The sequence below is a fragment of the Saccopteryx bilineata genome, chromosome 8 (assembly GCF_036850765.1).
Source record: "Saccopteryx bilineata isolate mSacBil1 chromosome 8, mSacBil1_pri_phased_curated, whole genome shotgun sequence".
Lineage (NCBI taxonomy): Eukaryota > Metazoa > Chordata > Mammalia > Chiroptera > Emballonuridae > Saccopteryx > Saccopteryx bilineata.
In genome coordinates, this window is record NC_089497.1 from 61,734,810 (window position 1) to 61,761,172 (window position 26,363).

A 26,363-nucleotide genomic window follows, 5' to 3' on the forward strand; every position below is an offset into this window, starting at 1 on the left:
TCTAGTGTCCTGGGAAATGAATAAGAGCTACAGTCTCTGGTAACCAATTGGCTTCCAGCAAGGCTAAAATTTCTTCTTTGTTTTTAATGTCCTTACCAGCAGACATTAAAAACCCTCTTTTCTTTTAGATTGCTGCATGAACATGGGCAATAGCAAAAGCATACCTATTGTCAGTGTAAATATTAACCCTTTTTCCTTTGGCTTACCTTAACGCCTGGGTGAGAGCGATAAGTTCTGCCCACTGAGCTGAGGTCCTGTGGGGCAAGGCTTGGCCCATATGGTTTTATGAAGAGTCACTACAGCTGCTCCAGCATGTCAAACCCCATCTAGGACAAAACTTCTGCCATCTGTGAATAGCTGCTCTTCCGCATTAGGTAGGGGTACATCAATAAGGTCTGGTCTTGCAGTTTGAACAGAGTCTAGCACTTCAAAGCAGTCATGCAAAGGGATGCTTGTGTCCTCGTCAGGCATCAGGCTTGCTGGGTTGATAGCCTGTGCATGGAGAAACTTAATGCAAGGCTGTTCTATGCACAGAGCCTGATACTGTGTAATTCTAGCATTAGACATCTACCTTTCTGGAGTTCCTCTAAGCAAAGTCTTTATTGTATGTGGGGCTGTCAGAAATAATTCTTGCCCTATAGTTAATTTATCTGCCTCTCTTACTAGTATGGCAGTGGCTTCTATGGCTCTGAGATAGTTTGGCCATCTAGATGCAACAGGGTCTAGCTGCTTGGAGAGGTAAGCGATAGGCTTGTGCTACAGCCTTAGCATCTGGATCAAGACCCCTTCCACAATTACTTAGCTTTCATTAAGAAAGAGCTGGAAAGACTTTGTAATGTCTGGCAAAGTTAGGGCAGGGGCCTCAGTGAGGGCCTTTTTGAAGGTTTCAAAAGCTTCTTGTTCCTTATCTATCCAAACTAATTCTTGGACTCCTGCTGTACAGGAGTATAAAGGCTTGGCTATCTCTGCAAATCTAGGGATCTATAACCTGCAGTACCCAACTGCTCCGAGAAATTCTCGGACTTCTGTATTTCTAGAGGGGGTTGAGGTCCAAAGCATTGCCTCTATACGACTAGAGGAGAGAGTATGCCTGCCTGCTTCAATGTGGTAGCCTAGATAGGACACCTTGGAGGTGCAGAGTTGTGACTTTTTGGCTGAGACTTGGTACCCCAGAGTCTACAGTGTTTGTAAAAGACCCTCAGTGGCTGTCCGGCAGCTTACCTCTGTTTCTGCAGCTAGAAGTAAATCACCTATGTACTGTAGCAGCATGCATTCTGGATGTTCCTGGTGGAAAGTGAGCAGGTCCTGATGTAGTGCTTCATCAAAGAGGGTCAGTGAATTCTTGAAGCCCTGTGCTAATCTGGTCCAGGATAGTTGTCCTGAAATGCCAGCCTCTGGGTCATTCTGTTCGAAGGCAAAGATGGGCTAACTTACAGGGGCCAAGAGAATACTGAAGAAAGCATCTTTTAAATCTAAGACTGTGTAAAATTTCAAGTCTAGTGACAACAGGCTTAAAAGTGTGTAAGGGTTAGGCACAGTTGGGTGTATTGTCTCAACCCGCTTATTTACTTCCCGTAAGTCCTGGACTGGATGATAGTCTTTGGTTCCTGGCTTCTGAACAGGCATTAAAGGGGTATTCCATTGGGATTGACAAGGAACAAGAATACCAACTTCTAACAATCCTTAATATAGGGGGGGTAGTTTATTCACTTTTTTTGCTTCCCTTGACATAGGGTATTTTTTCACCTGTATGTGAATAGCATTTGCAGTAAGCTGAACAACTACTGGGGCTTGATGCTTTGCAAGCCCTGGCGGGTTGATTTCCACCCAAACTGAAGGGAATCTATGCTGTAAATCTGTTAAATAGTCATTTGAAACTTCTTTTTCTTCCTTGGTATCTAAGTTTAATAGATATTCCTCTGACAAAGGGCAAGTAACCATAAGCTGCACCTGGCTATCAGCCTCAGTGTGGAATTCTGCAGTTATGACTAAAAGAGATGGTAGCCTTTAGTTTTCTTAACAAGTCTCTTCCAAGTAAAGTATAAGGACAGTCTGGAATGACCAGAAAGAAATGGGTGATAGTATTTTTTTTCTAAATTGACAGTCCACCATGAAGTCCGTGGACAAAGAATTGAATTTCCAGTAGCACCTTGCATGGGTACTTGCTCTCCTGAGAGTGGTCCTAGGGGGGCAATGAGAACAGACTGAGAAGCTCCAGTGTCACTGAGGAAGTCTACTGGTAGCTCCCACCGTAAAGGTACCTGGGGCATCTAGGGGCTAACAGGTATGGAGCCCTGGCCCCATCAGTCCTCCTATAGATTGAGGACTCTTAGGGTCAGCTGTGACTTTTATTTTTTGGACAGTTTTTCCTCCAATGTCCTTCTTTACAATAAACATACTGGTTTCTGCTTATATCAGGTTTTCCTCCTTTTTGGTTCTTTTTCCTTTTATTGTGGTGTTCTAAAACAGCTACAACTACCTTAGTCATCTTAGTCTGTTTCTCCTCGAGGGTGTCTTTTATTGTAAACTTTCTGAGCTACTTCTAACCACTGGGAATTTACTATCCCCGGGAAGCCTTCTAATATTTGTAGCTTCCTCCTAATATCTGGAGCTGATTGATACACAAAAGTCAAGTTAACTGCCCTAACATTTTCTAGTGCTTCAGGGTCTAGAAGTGTATAGACCCTATAAACTTCTTGCAGTCTCTCTAAGAAAGCCGCAGGACTCTCCTGAGGACCCTGAATAACTTCTGACATCTTAGACAAATTCATAGGTTTTTTAACAGCTCCCCTAATCCTGGCTAACAGAAACTGGTGAAAAGTGTTCAAAGCTTCCCATTCTGCTGTGGTGTTGGGGTCCTATTTTGGCCAGACAATCAGGACCACCTTCTCAAGGACACCTTGGAGGTGCATCTCTTGCACTTCTCAAGGTGGTCCTGATTGTCCAAGTTAGAGCTGTTTCTTCTTAGTATAACAGCTTTTCTTGCTTCTGACTTGATTTTTTTCTCTCTCCTCAGTAGTGAATAAGGTGACTAAAAGCTGTTGGCAATTATCCCAAGTGGGGCAATGTGTGTACAGCACATATTCTAACAGTCCTGTTAGAACCTAAGACTTCTCTGAGAAAGGGAGATGCTGAGCCTTCTAGTTATACATATTAATAGAGGGAAAAAGGACATAAACAGGATAAGGCTCTTACCTTTCCCTTCCTTCTGCTGGTGGGGTTTCTCTTAAGGGTAAAAGGGACTCTGCTTCCTTTTTCTTTTCTTTCCTCCTAGTCTGTTATGGTATTGGCTCCAGACTTTCTGAAGCGGGTGGAGCCGATGGAGGAGGAAGATATGGAGGAGGCAATTCTAAATTTTCCCAAACAGTTTGTAAAACAGAGATCTTCTTTTCTGATTATGGGGCTGTTGCTAGCAAAACATGATGACCATCTCTGACTGCACAACCTTTCGGTCAGGGAATAGGATTCTTTCCTAGGGCTCTCCACTGATCTATATATGGGAACTGGTCTGAGTGACCCTGGGGCTTAGCTACTACATTCTATATATATCTCTGACATCTCTAGGATCTAATGAGCCCTGTGTTGACCACTCTACCCCAAGAGAGGGATACTCTAATTCACAAAGAGTTTGAATTCTCCCCTTGTTTAATTTTACACTATAATTATCAGAAAATCTAATTTTGAAATTCTTAAGCATGCATTCAAGAAGAGTTTGACTCTTACTTTGCTCTTCCCCTATTGTTATAAACAATATGAGTACAAATGAGCTTCCCAAGATCACAAAAGGGATCAAGAACTGAAGTTTGTGCCAGTTTTCTAAAATGTCCCTCTTTGGGTCACACCCTGGAGAACCAAAGGACAGAGGGCTTTTAGACAAAGTTTGATGAACAAGGGAAGGGGGTGCCCATGAGGAGCCACATACTGGAAACTCATGTGCAGGCATGAGAGCTCCTCATTTACACATTATTCACTCAGGGATTTTCAGTGTAGAGACAGAATTACAAAGCAAAAGCAAAGAACGAGATCTTGACAGGAGCACAATCAGAGAGGAACCCTTGAAAATAAATGTCTTCTATCCAGTAAAGAATGCAGAAGGGAGATCCCAAAGAGGGACCAAACCAGGAGATATCCTCTAGGATACCTTGTAAAAATAAATGAAAGTGACAAAACAAGCAGGGGAGAAACATATGAGAGAGCAAATCTAAATGTGTCCCAGGACTCTTCTGCCAACAGACTTCAGGTTACTCTTTGCCAACGTTTTGGCCTTTGAGAACCTATTGTGTGGTTCAATCGCATCTGATTCTCAATCACAATACTTCAGACTGGCTAGCCACAGACAGATTACAGATTGTGCAAATTGCAAATTTGCTTTACTCACCTCCGTGGGCTTTCCTGATGACTCCACATGGGTGGATGGGCATACCTATTGTCTGTGGCTTACTGTCAGCCAGGCAGAAAAGGCCAGCAGGGCCCTGAAATGTCTCAGGTGGCGCCTTTCTTGTTGGGTTTCCATTCTCAGCAGTCAGGCTGAGGAGGCCAGTAGACTCTGTGTGTGGCAGGGAATCTTGCTGGGGCCTCCAAAATGTTGCATCGAAACAGCGAGAAACAGACGTCTTGCCACACAATTAAGTAACCAAATTAAGGAGTCTTTATTTAAAGCTGGCAACCGAATGGGGACTATAGTTACCCAAATCATGTGGCCCCGAACAGAGTTTGGGGCTAGCTTTTAAAGACAAAATTACATACTGATTGGGATTGGGGAGAAGGAGAAGCAAGCAGTAAAACAAAGCAGTGAAATAAGCTCTCCTACAATGTTTATTTACAAGATTAATTCATGGAGAAACATTCTGGGAACATCTGCAACCTTGTGGAACTATCCAAGGCCACAATCTGGGATACCAACCTCAAGGTTGGGAGTCATTTTAGAAAAAGTAAGTTCTTCTAAAAGTCTCTTTGTTTTAGAGAAAGTAAGTTCTGCCAACAATTATTCATGCTAAAAACCTTTCTTTTCTTTATTCTACTACTTCTTTTTAAAAGTGCTTTATACAGTTATAAATAAAATCTATAAATTTAAACTTTTAGTTTATGAGAAATTAAAACTCTTAGTTTACAAGAAATATGGTGTTTATATTTTATCTGTTTCTATGTTTTAAAAAATCATTAGTTAGAAATATTTTAATCTAGTCATTGCAGTATCAGTGTTCCATATTTGTAGAAATAACAATAAATATCTAGATGAGAATACATTAGACTTAAATTTAAGGAAATTAGGTTTTAATTCTAACAGGGTAGTTAACAAACCATTTTTAACCCTTTTTTCTCATCCATAAAGGAGACTCATAATATAAAATCAATGTACATGATGTTATACCATTTTTCACATTTATATTAAATGTTTACTAAGTATACTTATTTTATTGTGAGTGTAGTTTCACTCAATGAGAACTATGCCATGGTTGCCGCTGGACCTCCTGTTCTTCCATAGCTAAAAAGATGTATGCTTTCAGATTAAATTTGTTGGTTGTCTTTGAAAAGGAAACCCTGAATTTTCTATTAAGAAAATAGGCATAACATTTGGGGTACTGGTTAGCTGTGTTTTTCAAGCTTAAATAATTTTCTGGAAAAGATCCAGATGAAGTTTACTCTTCCAGAAAAGAAAATCTGGCCAAGGCATTTTAGCAGGTGTCTGTCCAACCAGCCTCAATCCCCTAGGAGGCATCTCTGTATGACTCTTTCTCTTCAGTAATTTTCCAATAATGAACACTATGGTACTAACTCTCTAGCAGATAGATGGACATTTTGCATTTGCTAATTTGAGTTTTTATTGTTATTTAAGTCTATGTTTTAGAAATAATTATTTCTTTGAGAAAGTTACATACAATTTTTGTTATACCATATTTTAAATCATTTTGTTATGCCCTGTCTTGCATTTATTCTATACATATAGAGCAAGGCAATGTGCTTTTTGTGAAGATGAATAAGACATTGTTTTTGTACTTGAAGAGTTTACAGCCTAGTGAAAAACACTAAAAGTTAGCTGTGTGCAAGGAATAACAGTATGCTCTGGGAACAATTACAGAGAAATGACTAACTTTGACTGGAGGATATAAGTAAGGCATCAAACAAGGGGTGGCATTTTTGCTTGATTTTAAAGAGTGGGTAGGAGTTTAACAAGAGAAAAAAAAGAGAAGGGAAGAAATATTTAGACAGAAGAAACATAATGCTTAGAAATACCTGTCTATGTAAACAAAAACAAAAATGCATATTGGGAGAACAGTTAAAGAGATTTGTTTTATTAGAGAAAAAGTGAAATAATACTGAGAGTATCTGTGTGAAGAATATATTGAAGAAGAGAGAGGCTATAGATCAAAAGAACAGATAGGAAATAAAAGCATGTCAGATGCAATGAGAGTTTGAAGTAGGTTTTAAATTTTTTCTTAATTATAATTGACATGATTTTATAATGGTCTTAAAATGATTCTGATATAAACAATAAGTTCTTTAAGGACTGAGATGTTATTTTATTTAAACTGGCTCTAATATTGGCATGGGGATTAGTTTAGGATAATTCTCCCTTTATTCACATTCTCCAAAAGATATACTTTTTAACCACTTAAAAGAGTGAAGTAGGATTATATACCTGAATCCTGTATAATTTTGTTAATCAGTGTCATTCCAATAAATTTAATTTAAGAAGACATTATGTTGATTTATAAAGGTAAAGTCTGATAAAAACATAATAGGGGAAGCAATATAAAAGTGAGTTTTTCTGTTTAGTATGTGGTTGAAACATGAGTGGTTGGACCATATTAGTAAACACATGAGAACTGTTGGTGCCATGTTAGGAGCCTTTTCATCACTCTCTCCCCACCACTTAGCAGGATTATATTTTTATTATAACATTCTGCCCTTAATTCCTCCCACTGATGTCAGAATCTCAGTAAATATTCTGACTGATTAGTGCATAATAAATGCCTGTTAAATAAATAAATGAGTTTAAAGTGTGAAAGACATATATGATCTGAAGTGAAACCAGAGTATATTAAAAGTAAATGATTTTTTACATTAGCACATGATGACAAAAGTCCAATTAACTACATAAGATACTATGCAGGGATCTAAAAAAGCAGTTAAATTACTAGGGATTAAATCACAGCAGGTGAAGGCAAAAGTACTTTTGCCATTTATATGCAACACAGCACAGATTATTACAGTAACTTGAGGGTTGATTACATAGTCTACATGGGAAAGCTAAGAGGGTTCTATGAGTTATCATTCTGGAATAGAGAAATGTATGTGCTCTTTTTGCAGTGTGGCTGGGAGAGGGGCAAAGAGATACAGTCTGGGGCTGAAATGTAGGCAAAAGCCAGACCATGTAGCACTCTTCAGACCACATTAAGGTTTGTCCTTTATTCTGAACATAATAGAAAGGTATTGAATTCTTTCAAAAATATGGGTAAGATGATAACTTCATGTTTCAAAATTAATGCTGTTTACAGTGAGGCAAACTTGATAGATGAAGACCAGAGTGCATGACAGAAAAACTAGTAGAAGTTTTCTTTGTGAACACTTGGATAGCTTACTTAGGCTACCTAGAATAGTGACCTTGGAGACAGAAAATAAAGAATGGGCTTAAGAGACTTATAAAGTAGAATAGACAGGAGTTGACAAAGAATTGGAAATAAGGTACAACGGTAGAGGAAAAAGATATGTAAAGATATACAGCTTGCATGAATAAATTAATGGTAGGTTTGTCTATTCAGGTGGAGGAGAATAGGACATGACCAAATAGATCTAGAATGGAGGCAACAATATTTTTTGGTTTTACATTTATCCAAGTAGAGATGACAAATATATGAAGAGGTCTAGGATGGAGATACCAATGTGAAGGTCATTTGCGCATATAAAGAAGCCAAACAAAATTCCCTAGGCAAAATGATTAGTATGAGAAGAAAAATAATCTATAAGTAAGCCTTGAAGAACTCCAAATATTAAATGGAGGGGTTGAACACAGAAACAAAAAGTCAAGGACTAACTTGGGTGCTGAGTTATGAAATCCAAGGAAAACAAAAGTTTCTACAATGGAGTGGTAAATTGTACCAAATGCTGACAAATTTCAAATATAGACTGAAAACTGTCTATTTTGTTTGGTGACTTGGAGCTCCTTGGTGCCTTTAGGGATTGCTGGTTTATTTGTTTTGTTTTGTTTTTGTATTTTTGTGTTTTTCCAAAGTTAGAAGTGGGGAGGTAGTCAGATTGCCGTATATGCCTGATCAGGATCCACCCAGCATGCCCACCAGGGGGCGATGCTCTGCCTATCTGGGGCATTGCTCTGTTGCAACTAGAGCCATTCTAGTGCCTGAGGTGGAGGCCATGGAGCCGTCCTCAGTGCCCGGGCCAACTTTGCTCCAATAGAGCCTTGACTAGAGGGGTAAGGGAGGGGGGAGACAGAGAGGAAGAAGAGGGAGAAGAGTAGAGAAGCAGATAAGCACATCTCCTGTGTGCCCTGACCAGGAATTGAACCCAGGACTTCCGCACGTCAGGCTGATGCTCTACCGTTGAACCAACAGGCCAAGACCAGGGAGCACTGTTTTAAGAGAGTAATGGAAGTCAGGCTGTAATGTTTTAAACAGTAAGTAGTAGGAGATGAGAAAATGACCAGTGTAATATGACCAGGTCTCTAAAAAGAATTACCATATGGCCCAGCAATCCCTCTGCTGGGTATCTACTCAATAAATTTGAAAAAATTGGTACAAAAAGACACAAGCACACCATGTTCATTAGATCATTATCCATAGTGGCCAAGACATAGAAACAACCAAAGTGTCCCTTGAAGAGGATTGGATCAAAAAGATGTGGTACATATATATTCTGCTCATAAAAATTTGAGGATATTTTATTGCTTCATATTCATTTTAAAACATCCCCTAATTTTTGTGAGCAGTATATAATGGAATATTACTCAGCCATAAGAAATGATGATATATTGCCATTTATGACCACATGGATGGAACTTGAGAACATTATACTTTGTAAAATAAGTAAATCAGAAAACACTAAGAACTATATAATCTTAGTCATAGGAGGGATATGAAACTAATACTAATGGATATAGACAAAAGTGAAGTGATTACCAAGGGGCAGGGGGTAGAGGGGAGGAGAATAAAGGGGACAAATACATGGTGATGGAAAATGACTTGGCTTTGGGTGATGGGCAAACAATGCAGTCAACAGTTCAAATGCTATAGAAATGTTTACCTGAAATCTTTGTACTCTTATTGATTAATGGTACCTTATTAAATTTAGTTTATATATTAAAAAATGGCATTGAAGAGGAAAAGAAGGAATAAGAGGGAGAGTGATGATTTGCATTCAAGGGAAGATCCTTTTGTTTTTGTTTCTTGGAATTTATTTTTTCTTTTATTAGGAGAGATCTGACCATGTTTCAATACCTGTGAAAGGAGTCCTATTGAGAGGGTAAAGAGGCAATGGAGTAAATTTTTGAAAAAGCACAAGGAGGTGATTTTCTTCATCAATGAGATGTAAAGAGAAAATATGACAGCTGGCATGGACACAGGAAGCACATTCCATGAGTATATCCACAGCTTGATGAAACACACATAGTATTTTAAAGGAAAATAGAGTACAAATAAAGGACATAGATTTTAGTCACTCACTGCTGGCAATAACATTGGTTGTAAGATGAATTCAATTTCAAATAATTCCATAGATTGTGGGAAGTTTTTAGTACGTCGCCTCTTTGTCTTTCACTCAAGTAAAATGGATTGGAATACAGTAGAATAAAATTATTAAAGAGATAATTTGAACCTTTAAAATTATTTTTAAAAACCCTGACCAGGCAGTGGCACAGTGGATACAGCATTGGACTGGGACATGGAGGACCCAGGTTCAAAACCCCAATGTTGCCAGCTTGAGCACAGGCTCATTTGGTTTGAGCAAGGCTCACCAGCTTAAACCCAAGGTCACTGGCTTGAGCAAGGGGTCACTTGGTTAGCCCCCAGTCAAGGCACATATGAGAAAGAAATCAATGAGAAACTAAGGTGCCACAACAAAGAATTGATGCTTCTCATCTTTCTCCCTTCCTGTCTGTCTGTACCTATCTGATGCCCCTCTCTCTGTTTCTATCTCTGTCACACACACACAAAAATATTTTTAAAAGATGTACTTTCTCCTTAGTAATGAATTACTTGTAATGCATTTCAAAACCAATGAAGATAAGAATGATATCAAAACAATGAATGTATTGGAGTTAGATGAAACTAATTCCAATATGCAAGTGTATTTTACACCAAATAGTCTTTTTTGAAGGATAACTTTTGTTGTAGAATAGGAAGATAGTAAGACTAGAGAAAAAATATATATAGCAAACTTACCCTTAAAAACCCTCTTTTTGACAAATTGCCAGTTATAAAAGCATTAAAGGGGATATAAAGTACAGCGTAGGGAATGTAGTTAGTAATAATTTAACAAATATGCATGATATCAGGTGGGTACTAGACTGACCAGAGTGATAGCTTTCTATGTCTAATCACTATGTTGTATACTTGAAACTAGTATAATATTGTATGTCAACTCTAATTTAAAAAATTAAAAAATGTTCTTTATGTGTATAAAAAATTGTATCATTCAGACTTATAAGACTTATTAATCTAGGTTGTCTATAGTTCCTGGTTAGAAATACTCTGCTTGGGTGGTTTTTCATACCTCTTTTTTTGAGCAGATATTAACATTTCAATCTACTGCAATTATATAATTGTGTGAACTCATCTGTGAGAGATTTAGAAGACTTTCTAAAAAGTACCAAGGAAGAGGGGAATTCCATATAAGGAAGCATAGTTTGATTGGATTCAGAAGCTCATTATCTCAACTGGAAACATAAACAGTTTGTGTTTCAGTTGAAAGGAACTTCTGTAATCACAAGGTCTTCCACCCTGAACCAATAATATTTTGAAAAAGGCTAAGTGTGACCAAAGCAAACTGAGGGCTGAATTTACCTTTATATTTTTATTTTTACATTATTAAAACAACTCATTTCGGACATGGAGAGAAGCTAGATTTCTTTTTAACTTCAAGGGAGAATTTCTATTTATTCAATTATTTGAATTTAGAAATTAAATTTAATGTGGTGACATTGGTCCATAGGATCACACAGGTGTCAGGTTTTCACCTCCATGGCACTTGATCTATACATTGTGTTCTATGCCCATCACCCAGAGTCCAACCACCTTCAGTCACTGTATATTTGGTTCCCACCACCCCCTACCAAACCTCCAACACCTTTCTCTCTGGTAACCAACATACTTTTATCTTTGTCTATGAGTCTCAATTTTATATCCATATGAGTGAAATCATATACTGCTTAGTTTTTTCTGACTAACTTAGATTTTACAGAAAGAGTTAAGAGTAACACTTGGCAATTATTGGTTTACAAAAAAGCAGGATTATGGATCTAGGTGTTCCATGTTTGAAAGAGATATAAAGACTAATTATATTAGACAATATAAATAGAAAGTTTATAAAGTGTTTAAAGTCCTAAAAGTGTATAGAGGTATAATATGTGCTTCTCACTGAGTAGTTGACATTTGTTAGGAGTCTTGGATATAAAAGTTGGAAGGTATCTGAAAATGTGTTTCCAAAACCAAATTACACTGGGAGACCTACAAGGAATGAGGTGATCTTACATAACCAATTAGAGTTACAAACATTCCCACAGGACAAGGGAAAAATACTGTCATTAGTTTGAGAAATTTAAGGATTCTAGACAGATACTGGATTTTAGATTCAATTGTCTTGCAAGTCCACCTTATAGAAGCTTATATGAAAAGTTTTACAAATTATACATACACCATAGTAGCATAATAAGACAGAATTACATTTTTCAGACACACTATTGGGTTGTGTCAGACATACTATTGCAAAACCACATTTGGTTAAGTGATTGTATGTAAGGGTGTCAAACCCTAGAAAAAAATGGACCAAAGATAATAGATAAAAATGTCAAATGAAATTGTCAGTTTATAGTTGAAACATTGATTAAATGGCTGAATAGCTGACAGTGCATACTCAAGAAGACTTTGAAATAGAAATAACCTAGCTTTGAATTTATTTATACAATTATTCTAATTTATGAATTAAAAATTTAAACCTATCAAACATGGCTGAGTCTAGCTTTTTTAACAAGAAGACAACTACTTTGACTATTTTCCAGTGGTACTTGTGGGTTCTATACATATCATCTTGGACTCTCTTACTAGATATTCCTTGGGAGAATTGTCAAAGCTTCACTTCACTGTTCAAGGAGGCCATGAGAATATCTATATTTGCATATATAGGATATTCCAAACTTATGTTTTTCATACAAATATATCTCATCATTATTGATTTGTATTTTCAGAGTCTGGATGTGCTTTTTATCATAAATAAATGTTAATAAATTGATTTATGTCAAAGAAAGTTACAGAAATTGCAAATCTTATGAATGTTTACGCAACTTTATTTATAATTGCCAAAACTTGAAGGCATTCAGTATGTCCCTCAGGAGGGGAATACGCAAATAAACTGTAATACATCCAGATAATTATTCAGCACTCAAGAGCTATCGAGTCATGAAAAGGCCTGGAGCAAGCTTTAACGCATGCTACTATATATAAAAAAAGAGAATCTAAAAAGTCTACATACTGTATGACGCCAACTATATGGCATTCCAGAGAAGGCAAAATAAAGACAGTAAAAAGATTGTTGGTTGCCAAGAGTTGACAGGTTGGTGGGAGGTTGAATAGGTAAAGCAATAAAATACTCTGTAAGATCTTGCAAGTAAAATACATCTTTTATTTTTTTTGATTTGTTTTTCCATTTATTTATGTATTCATTAGTTGATTCTTTTTTTTTTTTTTAGATTCTTTTTTTTTTATATAATTTTATTTTTTTAATGGGGTGACATCAATAAATCAGGATACATATATTCAAAGATAACAAGTCCAGGTTATCTTGTCGTTCAATTATGTTGCATACCCACCACCCAAAGTCAGATTGTCCTCTGTCACCTTCTATCTTGTTTTCTTTGTGCCCCTCCCCACCCCCTATCCCTCTCCCATTCCCCCCTCCCCCCCGTAACCACCACACTCTTGTCAATGTCTCTTAGTTTCAGTATTATGTCCCACCTACGTATGGAATAATACAGTTCCTGGTTTTTTCTGATTTACTTATTTCGCTTCGTATCATGTTATCAAGATCCCACCATTTTGCTGTAAATGTTCCGATGTCATCATTTCTTATGGCTGAGTAGTATTCCATAGTGTATATGTGCCACATCTTCTTTATCCAGTCATCTATTGATGGGCTTTTTGGTTGTTTCCATGTCCTGGCCACTGTGAAAAATGCTGCAATAAACATGGGGCTGCATGTGTCTTTACGTATCAATGTTTCTGAGTTTGGGGGATATATACCCAGTAGAGGGATTGCTGGGTCATAAGGTAGTTCTATTTGCAGTTTTTTGAGGAACCACCATACTTTCTTCCATAATGGTTGTACTACTTTACATTCCCACCAACAGTGTATGAGGGTTCCTTTTTCTCCACAGCCTCTCCAACATTTGCTATTACCTGACTTGTTAATAACAGCTAATCGAACAGGTGTGAGGTGGTATCTCATTGCCGTTTTGATTTGCATTTCTCTAATAGCTAAAGAAGATGAGCATCTTTTCATATATCTGTTGGCCATTTGTATTTCTTCCTGGGAGAAGTGTCTATTCATATCCTCTTCCCATTTTTTTATTGGATTGTTTGTTTGTTTGTTGTTGAGTTTTATGAGTTCTTTGTATGTTTTGGATATTAGGCCCTTATCTGAGCTGTTATTTGAAAATATCATTTCCCATTTAGTTGGCTTTCTGTTTATTTTGTTATCAGTTTCTCTTGCTGAGCAAAAACTTCTTAGTCTGATGTAGTCCCATTCATTAATTTTTGCCTTCACTTCTCTTGCCATTGGAGTCAAATTCATAAAATGCTCTTTAAAACCCAGGTCCATGAGTTGAGTACCTATGTCTTGTTCTATGTACTTAATTGTTTCAGGTCTTATGTTTAGATCTTTGATCCATTTTGAGTTAATTTTTGTACAGGGAGAGAGACTGTAGTCCAGTTTCATTCTTTTGCATGTGGCTTTCCAGTTTTCCCAGCACCATTTATTGAAGAGGCTTTCTTTTCTCCATTGTGTGTTGTTGGCCCCTTTATCAAAAATTATTTGACTATATATATGTGGTTTTATTTCTGGACTTTCTATTCTGTTCCATTGGTCTGAGTGTCTATTTTTCTGCCAATACCATGCTGTTTTGATTGTCGTGGCCCTATAATAGAGTTTGAAGTCAGGTATTGTTATGCCCCCAGCTTCATTCTTTTTCTTTAGGATTGCTTTGGCTATTCGGGGTTTTTTATAGTTCCATATAAATCTGATGATTTTTTGCTCTATTTCTTTAAAAAACATCATTGGAAGTTTGATGGGAATTGCATTAAATTTGTATATTGCTTTGGGTAATATAGCCATCTTGATTATATTTATTCTTCCTAGCCAAGAACAAGGTATATTCTTCCATCTCATTATATCTTTTTCGATTTCCCTTAACAATGGTTTATAGTTTTCATTATATAAGTCCTTTACATTCTTTGTTATGTTTATTCCTAAGTATTTTATTTTTTTTGTTGCAATCGTGAAGGGGATTATTCTTTTGAGTTCCTTCTCAGTTGTTTCATTGTTGGCATATAGAAAGGCTATTGACTTCTGTATGTTAATTTTGTATCCTGCGACCTTACTGTATTGGCTTATTGTTTCTAGTAGTCTTTTTGTGGATTCTTTGGGGTTTTCGATGTATAGGATCATATCATCTGCAAAAAGTGATACCTTTACTTCTTCTTTTCCGATATGGATGCCTTTTATTTCTTTGTCTTGTCTGATTGCTGTGGCGAGAACCTCTAGTACCACATTAAATAAGAGTGGAGAGAGTGGACAACCCTGTCTTGTTCCTGATTTAAGGGGGAAAGCCTTCAGTTTAGTGCCATTTAATATGATGTTAGCTGATGGTTTATCATATATGGCCTTTATCATGTTGAGATATTTTCCTTCTATACCCATTTTGTTGAGAGTCTTAAACATAAAATTGTGTTGTATTTTATCGAAAGCCTTTTCTGCATCTATTGATAAGATCATGTGGTTTTTGTTCTTTGTTTTGTTGATATGGTGTATTACGTTAACCGTTTTACGTATGTTGAACCATCCTTGAGATTCTGGGATGAATCCCACTTGATCATGATGTATTATTTTTTTAATATGTTGTTGTATTCGATTTGCTAGTATTTTGTTTAGTATTTTAGCATCTGTATTCATTAGAGATATTGGTCTGTAGTTTTCTTTTTTTGTGCCATCCTTGCCTGGTTTTGGGATGAGGGTTATGTTGGCCTCATAAAATGTGTTTGGAAGTATTGCTTCTTCTTCAATTTTTTGGAAGACTTTGAGTAGAATAGGAACCAAGTCTTCTTTGAATGTTTGATAAATTTCGCTGGTATAGCCGTCAGGGCCTGGACTTTTATTTTTGGGGAGGTTTTTAATGGTTTTTTCTATTTCTTCTCTACTGATAGGTCTGTTTAGGCTTTCTGCTTCTTCTTGACTCAGTCTAGGAAGGTTGTATTTTTCTAGGAATTTATCCATTTCTTCTAGGTTGTTGAATTTAGTGGCATAAAGTTTTTCATAGTATTCTACAATAATTCTTTGTATATCTACAGTGTCCGTGGTGATTTCTCCTCTTTCATTTTGGATTTTGTTTATATGAGTTCTTTCTCTTTTTTCCTTGGTAAGTCTTGCCAAGGGTTTGTCAATTTTGTTGATCTTTTCAAAGAACCAGCTCCTTGTTCTATTAATTTTTTCTATAGTTTTTCTATTCTCTAATTCATTTATTTCTGCTCTGATTTTTATTATTTCCTTTCTTCGGCTGGTTTTGGGTTGTCTTTGTTCTTCTTTTTCTAGTTCCTTAAGGTGTGAAGTTAAGTGGTTCACTTGGGCTCTCTCTTGTTTGTTCATATATGCCTGAAGTGATATGAACTTCCCTCTTATCACTGCTTTTGCTGCATCCCATAGATTCTGATATGTCGTATTGTCATTTTCATTAGTCTGTATATATCTTTTGATCTCTGCACTTATTTCTTCTTTGACCCATTCATTTTTTAAAAGTATGTTGTTTAGTTTCCACATTTTTGTGGGATTTTTTTCCTCTTTTTTGCAGTTGAATTCTAGTTTCAAGGCTTTATGATCAGAAAATATGCTTGGTACAACTTCAATTTTTCTGAATTTGCTGATGTTGTTTTTGTGGCCCAACATATGGTCAATTCTTGAGAATGATCCATGTACACTGGAGAAAAATGTATACTCAGTCACTTTGGGATGAAATGTCCTGTAGATGTCTATCATATCCAGGTGCTCTAGTGTTTTGTTTAAGGCCACTATGTCTTTGTTGATTCTCTGTTTGGATGACCGATCTAGAGCCGTCAGTGGTGTATTGAGGTCTCCAAGTATGATTGTATTTTTGTCAGTTTTTGTTTTAAGATCAATAAGTAGCTGTCTTATATATTTTGGTGCTCCTTGGTTTGGTGCATATATATTAAGAATTGTTATGTCTTCTTGATTCAGTGTCCCCTTAGCCATTATGAAATGGCCATTTTTGTCTCTGAGTACTTTTCCTGTCTTGTAGTCAGCATTATCCGATATGAGTATTGCTACACCTGCTTTTTTTTGGATGTTATTTGCTTGGAGTATTGTTTTCCAGCCTTTCACTTTGAATTTGTTTTTATCCTTGTTACTTAGATGAGTTTCCTGTAGGCAGCATACAGTTGGATTTTCTTTTTTAATCCATTCTGCTACTCTGTGCCTTTTTATTGGTGAGTTTAATCCGTTTACATTTAGTGTAATTATTGATACTTGTGAGTTCCCTATTGCCATTTTATATCTTGCTTTCTGTTAGTTTCGTGTCTTGTTTGATCCTTCTCTTTCGTTTTTCTATATTTTGTTTTTATTTGGTTGTATTCCATACATCTTTCCTCTGTTGCTATCTTTTTTATCTCATGTGCTTCTGTGGTGGTTTTTTCAATGGTGGTTACCTTTGAGTAATGAAAAGGGTCCCTACCCTGTTCATTGTAGCGAACTATTTTGTGAGTACTTTTGCACTCCATCGTCCTTTGCTACTGTTAATCTCCATCTTCTCCCCCTCTTTCTTTTTGTTGTTGTCACAGTTTAAATTTGGTTTTATTGTGTTCTTCTTGGAGCTTTTACTTGTGGCTCTGTTTTTTTTTGTTCTTTGTATCTGATTGGAGAACCCCCTTTAGTATTTCCTGGAGTGGGGGTTTTCTCATGATAAATTCCCTCATCTTTTCTGTATCTGTGAATGTTTTTATTTCTCCTTCGTATTTGAAGGATAGCTTTGATGGGTATAGTATTCGTGGCTGAAAGTTCCTCTCTTTCAGGCCTTTAAATATTGGGGTCCACTCTCTTCTAGCTTGTAGAGTTTCTGCTGAGAAATCTGATGATAATCTAATGGGCCTTCCTTTATATGTTGTATTCTTCTTTTCCCTGGCTGCCTTGAGAATTTTTTCTTTGCTGTTGGTTTGTGTCAATTTCATTATGATATGCCTTGGAGTAGGTTTGTTGGGGTTAAGAAAACTTGGAGTTCTGTTTGCTTCTTGAACTTGAGGCTTTAGTTCTTTCCACAGGCTTGGGAAGTTCTTATCTATTATTTGTTTGAGTATGTTCTCCATTCCATTTTCTCTCTCTTCTCCCTCTGATATACCTATTATTCTTATGTTATTCTTTTTGATGGAGTCAGATAATTCTTGTAGGGCTATCTCATTTTTTTTAATTTTTGAGTCTCTTTCTTCTTCTCTCTGTTGTGCCTCAAGTTGCTTGTCTTCTATTTCACTAATCCTCTCTTCTATCTGACCTGTTCTATTAGCTAAGCTTGTTACTTCATTTTTCAGCTCGTGAATTGAGTTTTTCATCTCTGTTTGATTTGTTTTTATAGTTTCAATTTCCTTGGACATATATTCTTTGTGTTCATTGAGTTGTTTTCTGAGCTCCCTATATTGCCTTTCTGTGTTTTCTTGTATATCTCGGAGGATTTTTAGGATTTCTATCTTGAATTCTCTGTCATTTAGCTCCAAGGTTTCCAATATATTAAATTTTTTCTCCATAGATTTTTCCTCATCTAGCTGTGTTACCTCTCTTTCTTTTGTATCCATGATATTCGATTTTCTCTTCCTTAATGGCATCTGAGGGTGGTTTTGTTGATAGTATTAATGAGATTTAATAAAGAATAAAAAGTTAAAAAAAATAAAAAATAAATAAAAAATCGAAAAGAGTTGTTTTTTTTAAAAAAAAATTAATAATGAAATAAAGAAAAATAAAATAAAATAAAAATTTTTAAAAAAAGGAAATTATTCCCCCCCTCCTTTTTTCCTCTCCTCTCCTCTCCCCTCTTTCTTGAGAAAATGTTGTGGTGGACTGTGAGTTATAACAAACAATGCCTGTGATGGAGGGCCTGAATTGGGGAAAAGTAATAAAGGGGCAAAAAAGAAAAAAAGAAAAAAAAAAAAAAAAAAAAAGGAAAAAAAAAAGAAAAAAAAAAGAAAAAAAAAAGAGCGTATGGACGCACAAAATGCAAATAAGGAAAAAATTTGGGTCAAGAATAAAATGATTTGCTTTTAGGTGTTGGTTGTCTAAGAGTTATGATGAGAGGAATAAGAGGAAAACGGAAAAATGGGGGGACAAATTAAAAACTTACTATTGTATTTAGTGGAACAAGAACTAGATAATATGGAGAGCCAGGGATGGGAGCACTGCTAGTGAGTTAAAAAGGTGAAGTAAAAACCCCCCAAAATGCCACAAACATAGGTTTGAGTCCCAGATAAGATAATTTGTTTGTTATTGAGGTTTGAATGAGAGGAGATGTAAAGGAGAAAGGAAGAAACTAATATAGAGGGAAAAAAGAAAGAGAGAGAGAGAAAAAAAAGAGGGAACCACTAAAAGAAGAAAAAAGAAAGGAGAGAGAGAGAGAGTTAAGGGTTTTGGAGTGCAACCCTCATAGAGAGAAAGGAAGAGAAGAGAAAAGATAATGGGAGATGTAACACTTATGGGTAGTGTAGTTCAAGGAGAGGAGAGAGTAAGACCAGTAGAGAGTTAATCGGCCAAATTGGAGGAAGAAAAAAAAAGTATCAAGAATGAAGATAAGAGAAACAAACGAACAAATATAATAAAATGGGATAGGTTATAAAGTCTGCAGATTATTCTTGATTTTGAGAGGTTATCTTCTTGCTTTTTCTTTTCTCTCCCTCTTCCTGGTCGGTGACTCTGTACCCCGGGTTCTGCCCCTTTGGCACGCTCAGGTAGAGGCTTGCAGTTGATAAGTCTCTATGGCAATGTCATGTGTTGTGCTTTATTCTCGTTGGGAGTCGAGGCTCATTAGCATTTATAGGCTCCGACAGTGAGAGAGTCCGTGTTCCTGGAGCCTTTCTCCTAGTCTTTCCTTCCTCAATTAGTAGCCTGATAATCCAGCTATGGGGTTGCTGCTGCCTCTGCCTGGATAGTAAGAGGCTCAAAGAGCTGGCAACTCCCCACTCTATTTCCACTCAGCACAGGGCTCTGGGTAAGGCTCAGTCAGTCAGAGCTGCTAGCATAATCAGGCGGGCTTTCCGCCCACTCAAAGACCACTGGCTCTGCCACTCTGTCCGGTAACACAAGCGGGCGCCCACTTCTGGGGGGCGCTTGGAGGAAACTCTCACTCACTGTCTGCAACCAGGATATCCAGCCAGCAGTCTCACGCTCTGAGTGAAACCCCCAACCGCAGGGAAAAGTTGCAGCGTTGGAATTGAGTCTCGCTCCGTCCCCGTGCGCGGCTTTTGCAAGGCGCTGGGGCGGCTCGAGATTCCGCTTTGGCCCACACAAAGGCCCCTGACTCTGCCCCTCTCTGCGATAACACGGGCGCGCACTGCGGAGGCACTCGGAGGAATTGCTCACTCCTTATCTGCACGCGCACACCAGGATATGAGGCCGGCCGCGGTTCCCTCTGAGTAAAACCCTTACCAGCACGGAAAATCTCCACCGTTGGAAGTAGTTCTCACTCCCTCCCGTGTGTGGCTTTCCCAGGGCGCTGGGGCTGCCCAGAGACTCTGTCCTCGGCCCACAGAAAGGCCTCTGACCCTGCCTCTCCGTGGGGCAACACGGGCACGCACTCTCGGGGCCTAGGAAGAAATTCTCGCCCACTAACTGCGCACCGACCAGGAGACCGGGTAAAATGGCCGCTCCGCTTGTCTTTCTTTGTTTGGGTTTGGCGCGAGTGTTAGCTTGTATTGCCCGGGTTGCCACAGGATCAGATTTTCCTCGGCTTGGATCTCCGTGCCACAGCCTGGTTCGGCCGTTTGTGCCGCGGCAGCCTGGATCTATTCACCCCCTTTGCCCGCCTCAGTTTCTATATTCACAGTTACCAGAGAAAGCCGCCCTGTTTAGGTTAGTGAGGAAGGCGGAGCATTTCTTACTCCCTTTTTCCTTCGGGGTTTGGTTATATATTTAGCCAATTTTTCACTCAATCATACCTTTGGGTGTATTGTGAAGAATCTGGAAGCTCCAAGTATAGGTTTTTCTGTTTCTGGTTGAAGATCTTGTTGAGTTTTGGGGGAGATTTATCGGTATCGCTTCCTACCCCGCCATTACTCTGACGTCATCCTCCAGCTTAGATTCTTAAAAAAAACTCTTTTTTTTTTTTTTTAATAAATTTTTATTAATGGTAATGGGATGACATTAATAAATCAGGGTACATATATTCAAAGAAAACATGTCTAGGTTATTTTGTCATCAAATTATGTTGCAAACCCCTCGCCCAAAGTCAGATTGTCCTCCGTCACCCTCTATCTAGTTCTCTGTGCCCCTCCCCCTCCCCCTAACTCTCTCCCTCCCTCCCTCCCATGTCCTCCCTCCCCCCCCACCCTTGGTAACCACCACACTCTTGTCCATGTCTCTTAGTCTCATTTTTATGTTCCACCAATGTATGGAATCATGTAGTTCTTGTTTTTTTCTGATTTGCTTATTTCACTCCTTATAATGTTATCAAGATCCCACCATTTTGCTGTAAATGATCTGATGTCATCATTTCTTATGGCTGAGTAGTATTCCATAGTGTATATGTGCCACATCTTCTTTATCCAGTCTTCTATTGAAGGGCTTTTTGGTTGTTTCCATGTCTTGGCCACTGTGAACAGTGCTGCAATGAACATGGGGCTACATGTGTCTTCACGTATCAATGTTTCTGAGGTTTTGGGGTATATACCCAGTAGAGGGATTGCTGGGTCATAAGGTAGTTCTATTTGCAGTTTTTTGAGGAACCACCATACTTTCCTCCATAATGGTTGTACTACTTTACAGTCCCACCAACAGTGAATGAGGGTTCCTTTTTCTCCACAGCCTCTCCAACATTTGCTATTACCCATCTTGTTGATAATAGCTAATCTAACAGGAGTGAGGTGATATCTCATTGTAGTTTTGATTTGCATTTCTCTAATAACTAATGAAGCTGAGCATCTTTTCATATATCTGTTGGCCATTTGTATCTCTTCCTGGGAGAAGTGTCTGTTCATGTCCTCTTCCCATTTTTTTATTGGATTGTTTGTTTGTTTGTTGTTGAGTTTTATGAGTTCTTTGTAAATTTTGGATATTAGGCCCTTATCTGAGCTGTCGTTTGAAAATATCAGTTCCCATATAGTTGGCTGTCTGTTTATTTTGATATCAGTTTCTCTTGCTGAGCAAAAACTTTTAATTCTGATGTAGTCCCATTCATTTATCTTTGCCTTCACTTCTCTTGCCATTGGAGTCAAGTTCATAAAATGTTCTTTAAAACCCAGGTCCATGATTTTAGTACCTATGTCTTCTTCTATGTACTTTATTGTTTCAGGTCTTATATTTAGGTCTTTGATCCATTTTGAATTAATTTTAGTACACGGGGACAGGCTGTAGTCGAGTTTCATTCTTTTGCATGTGGCTTTCCAGTTTTCCCAACACCATTTGTTGAAGAGGCTTTCTTTTCTCCATTGTGTGTTGTTGGCCCCTTTATCAAAGATTATTTGACCATATATATGTGGTTTTATTTCTGGGCTTTCTATTCTGTTCCATTGGTCTGAGTGTCTATTTTTTTGCCAATACCATGCTGTTTTGATTATCGTGGCCCTATAATATAGTTTAAAGTCAGGTATTGTAATGCCCCCAGCTTCATTCTTTTTCCTTAGGATTGTTTTGGCTATTCGGGGTTTTTTATAGTTCCATATAAATCTGATGACTTTTGTTCCATTTCTTTAAAAAATCTCATAGGGATTTTGATGGGAATTGCATTAAATTTGTATATTGCTTTGGGTAATATGGCCATTTTGATTATATTTATTCTTCCTATCCAAGAACAAGGAATATTTTTCCATCTCATTGTATCTTTTTCGATTTCCCTTAACAATGCTTTGTAATTTTCATTATATAGGTCCTTTACGTTCTTTGTTATGTTTATTCCTAGGTATTTTATTTTTTTTGTTGCAATCGTGAAGGGGATTATTTTTTTGAGTTTGTTTTCTAATATTTCATTGTTGGCATATAGAAAGGCTATGGACTTTTGTATGTTAATTTTGTATCCTGCGACCTTACTGTATTGGTTTATTGTTTTGTTTGTTTTTTTTTTTTTTGTTTTTGCAATTCAGAATGACATAGAGCATAGAATGCTGAGATGTTTAAAAGCTGCTAAGGTTAGAGGATTAGGTATAGAATTTAGGAAAATTGCAAAACATTAATGAAACATTTCAAGATGTTTGGGTAGCTTTTTTTAGCCACAAAATAGAAATTTTATCATTGTTTAATGTCTAGAAGTTATTTTAATCAAAGGCATATATGTTATAACATGGAAAGCAGCAATACCAGAAGAAAACTGAGCTCTGCCTCCACATCTCTGTCTATTCTTGTCCGCCCTTGGCTCAATCTCAAGTCCTATGCCTCAGTTTCCTCATCAGCAGCATGATGCTCTCAATAATATTTTCCACTCTAACATGCTGTAACTTTTTTAAAAACCACTTTAAAATAAAATGAGCAACTCAAGAGCAAAAAACAAGGAAGACAGGATATGACTAATCACTTTGAAGCAGAGTATTTTTACCCAATGTAGTATTTTTTTCTGTAATTTCAAGATGACTTGTTACTTTTCACAAGCACTAAAATATGTCAAATGGATAAAATAGGAAATTAATATGTTGTGATACTGTAGCCATGAAAATCAAGATTTTTCTGAGCTGAAAGAAAGGCTTCACACTTTCACAAGGATTTCCACTTGAAATGACCTTATTAAAAATTGCATGTACACCTTCACCCTAAATTCCAGTGCATTCTCCCATTGCACTAAACAGCTGTATTTTTAAAGTTGAAACTCCCTTTGGGTGATCGAACGATTATAAATGTGTGAGACTCGGAGGCCGCCAGAAGGAATGCTGTCACAGGGAGAGGAAGAGTGATGGCAGTAATAGCAGTCCAGATTCAACCCTCTGATAATAGGGGATCTCGGCGGAACAGCTCTCAAAATGACTGCACCGAAAATGCTTTTACAGGGCAGAACCAGGGAAGTCAGTGGAAGTTTCAAACTCTAGCAAAAGATGACATTTTAAATTTATCTGATATTAAGAGATGCAGGTATATATAAAACCATGTACATTTTATTGGAAATACATTTCTATATGTAATAATATTATGAAACTTCTAAACTGTATAGTATTTTATCAGATTTTTATTTTAAGACTTTATAAAAATATCTTATCACAGCAGCCTCTAGTAACATGAAGAGTGAGAAAAAGCCAAGGAACATCTCTGTTAAAAAGAGAGAGAGAGAGAGAGATTTTTAGGCCTTGTGGATGCACCATATGTCACTGCTGAATCTGCAGCTTTCAAAATGTTACGGCCAAGGTATAAATAAATACAGCCTATTCATTCCAGCAACAGGAATTTTTATTTATAGTAAAGTATTTTGTGTGGATCCTCAAGCTACAGATTTGATCCCCAGTTACAAGCATTTGTTATTGACTGCAAAGTCTTCTGCCAAATATCAAACAAGATCCTGTAAAATTTTAGTTGGTACGTTTTGGGGAAGCAAATAAATGTTCTGCAGCCTGCTGCAACTTTTGGAATGGTTTTGTTTTTTCAGAGCATTGCCACTATAGAACTGAAACATATGTGGAAATTCTAATGAAGGTGCCTCACTGTCCTCCCTCTTATTTGTTACTTCTGTTTCTCATACTGCCTCAGGAGAGCTCCCAGCTGAAGGAAGAGGAACAGAACCGCTAGCAGCTTGGCTTCAAGGCAACAGACAAAACACTTGCTTTCACTATCTCCTCTGACATTTGATAGGATTCGGAAGTTAGAGAAGGGTGTGGAAGAGTGGAAAGTTGAGTCTATCAAGAATTTTTGGATCACATGCACAAATAACAAAGAATCAGTGACTCTTGTTAAGGCATTTTAACAGTAAAATTAAGACAAGTGAAGCTATTTATTACCCTTAATTATATGCATAAGCATCTGGTGGATAGAACCTACTCATAAGTTAAGGTACCTTTAAATTATACAAATTAAATGGTTTAGGATCTGTTTTGAATACTTTATGAAATCGGTAAAAAATATCTGTGGAAGGTAACACTGTCATTTCCTCTGTGCTGGTAACTATAACTATTTTTAAAACCTATATTGGGGAATACATGGAAAGCTGTTCAAGTAAGTAAAATAAAGTACACTAGATTATACATGTGGAGAGAGTTATTTGGGGAGTATAGTGGCAAGATTTATAAACCATATAAATCATTGATTAAATTAGACCTGGGCCTGATAATTGAGTGACATTTATCTTTTGCTATCTGGGGCCTCATATAATCTGCTTATTATACTATCACATTATATACCTGAAAAAAAGGCAAAATTTTCTTTCACCATAACATTGCAAGCTTCTACAAAAAGTGTAAATTAAAGAAGATTTGTCTATACTAATGGGGTTCTCTATTATGGGAAGTGTTTTCTTTTATGGCTCCTTTATCTCTAAGGCCAATTTACTTGTATTATTATATACATATAAACTCTCTTGTCTCAATTAAGTACATAAACAATTATAGTAATATGCATCCATACACAAATTTTAAGTTCAGTTGAAACTGTTTTCAGTTTTCCCAGCACCATTTATTAAAGAAGATTTTTTTTCTCCATTGTGTTTTTTTTTTGGCTCCTTTATTAAAGATGATTTGTTTATTTATATATAGTTTTATTTCTGGGCTCTCAATTCTGTCTCATTGGTCTGTCTGTTTTTCTGCCAATACCATGCAGTTTTGATTATTGTGGCTCTGTAGTATAATTTAAAGTCAGGTAGCATGATTCCTCCAGCTTCATTTTTTCCCCTCAGGATTGCTTTGGCTATTTGGGTTTTTTTATGGTTCCATACAAAGCTGGTAATTTTTTGTTCTATTTCTTTAAAAAAATGACACTGGGATTTTAATGGGGATTGTGCTAAATTTGTATATTGCTTTGGGTAATGTGGCCATTTTAACTATGTTGATTCTTTCAATCCATAAACATGGAATCTTTTTTCATTTCATCGTGTCTTTTTCAGTTTTTTTCAATGTTGTTTTGTTGTTTTCAGTATTTAGGTTCTTCACATTCTTTGTTAGGTTTATTCTTAGGTATTTTATTATTTTTTGGTTGCAATTGTTAAAGGAATTGTTTTTCTAGTTCATTTTCCAAAGCTTCATTGTTGGCATGTAGAAAAGCAATAAGCTTTTGTATGTTGATTTTATATCCTGAGATTTTACTGTATTGGTTTATTGTTTTTAATAGACTTTTGGTGGAGTCTTTGTGGTTTTCTATTATATATACAGGATTATGTCATCTGCAAAAATTATACCTTTACTTCTTCTTTCCCAATATGGATGCCTCTTTCTTTTGCCTGATCACTCTGGCTAAAACTTCCATAACTATGTTGAATAAGAGTGGAGAGAGTGGGCCCTGGCCGGTTGGCTCAGCGGTAGAGCGTCGGCCTAGCGTGCGGAGGACCCGGGTTCGATTCCGGCCAGGGCACATAGAAGAAGCGCCCATTTGCTTCTCCACCCCTCCGCCGCGCTTTCCTCTCTGTCTCTCTCCTCCCCTCCCGCAGCCGAGGCTCCATTGGAACAAAGATGGCCCGGGCGCTGGGGATGGCTCTGTGGCCTCTGCCTCAGGCGCTAGAGTGGCTCTGGTCGCAACATGGCGACGCCCAGGATGGGCAGAGC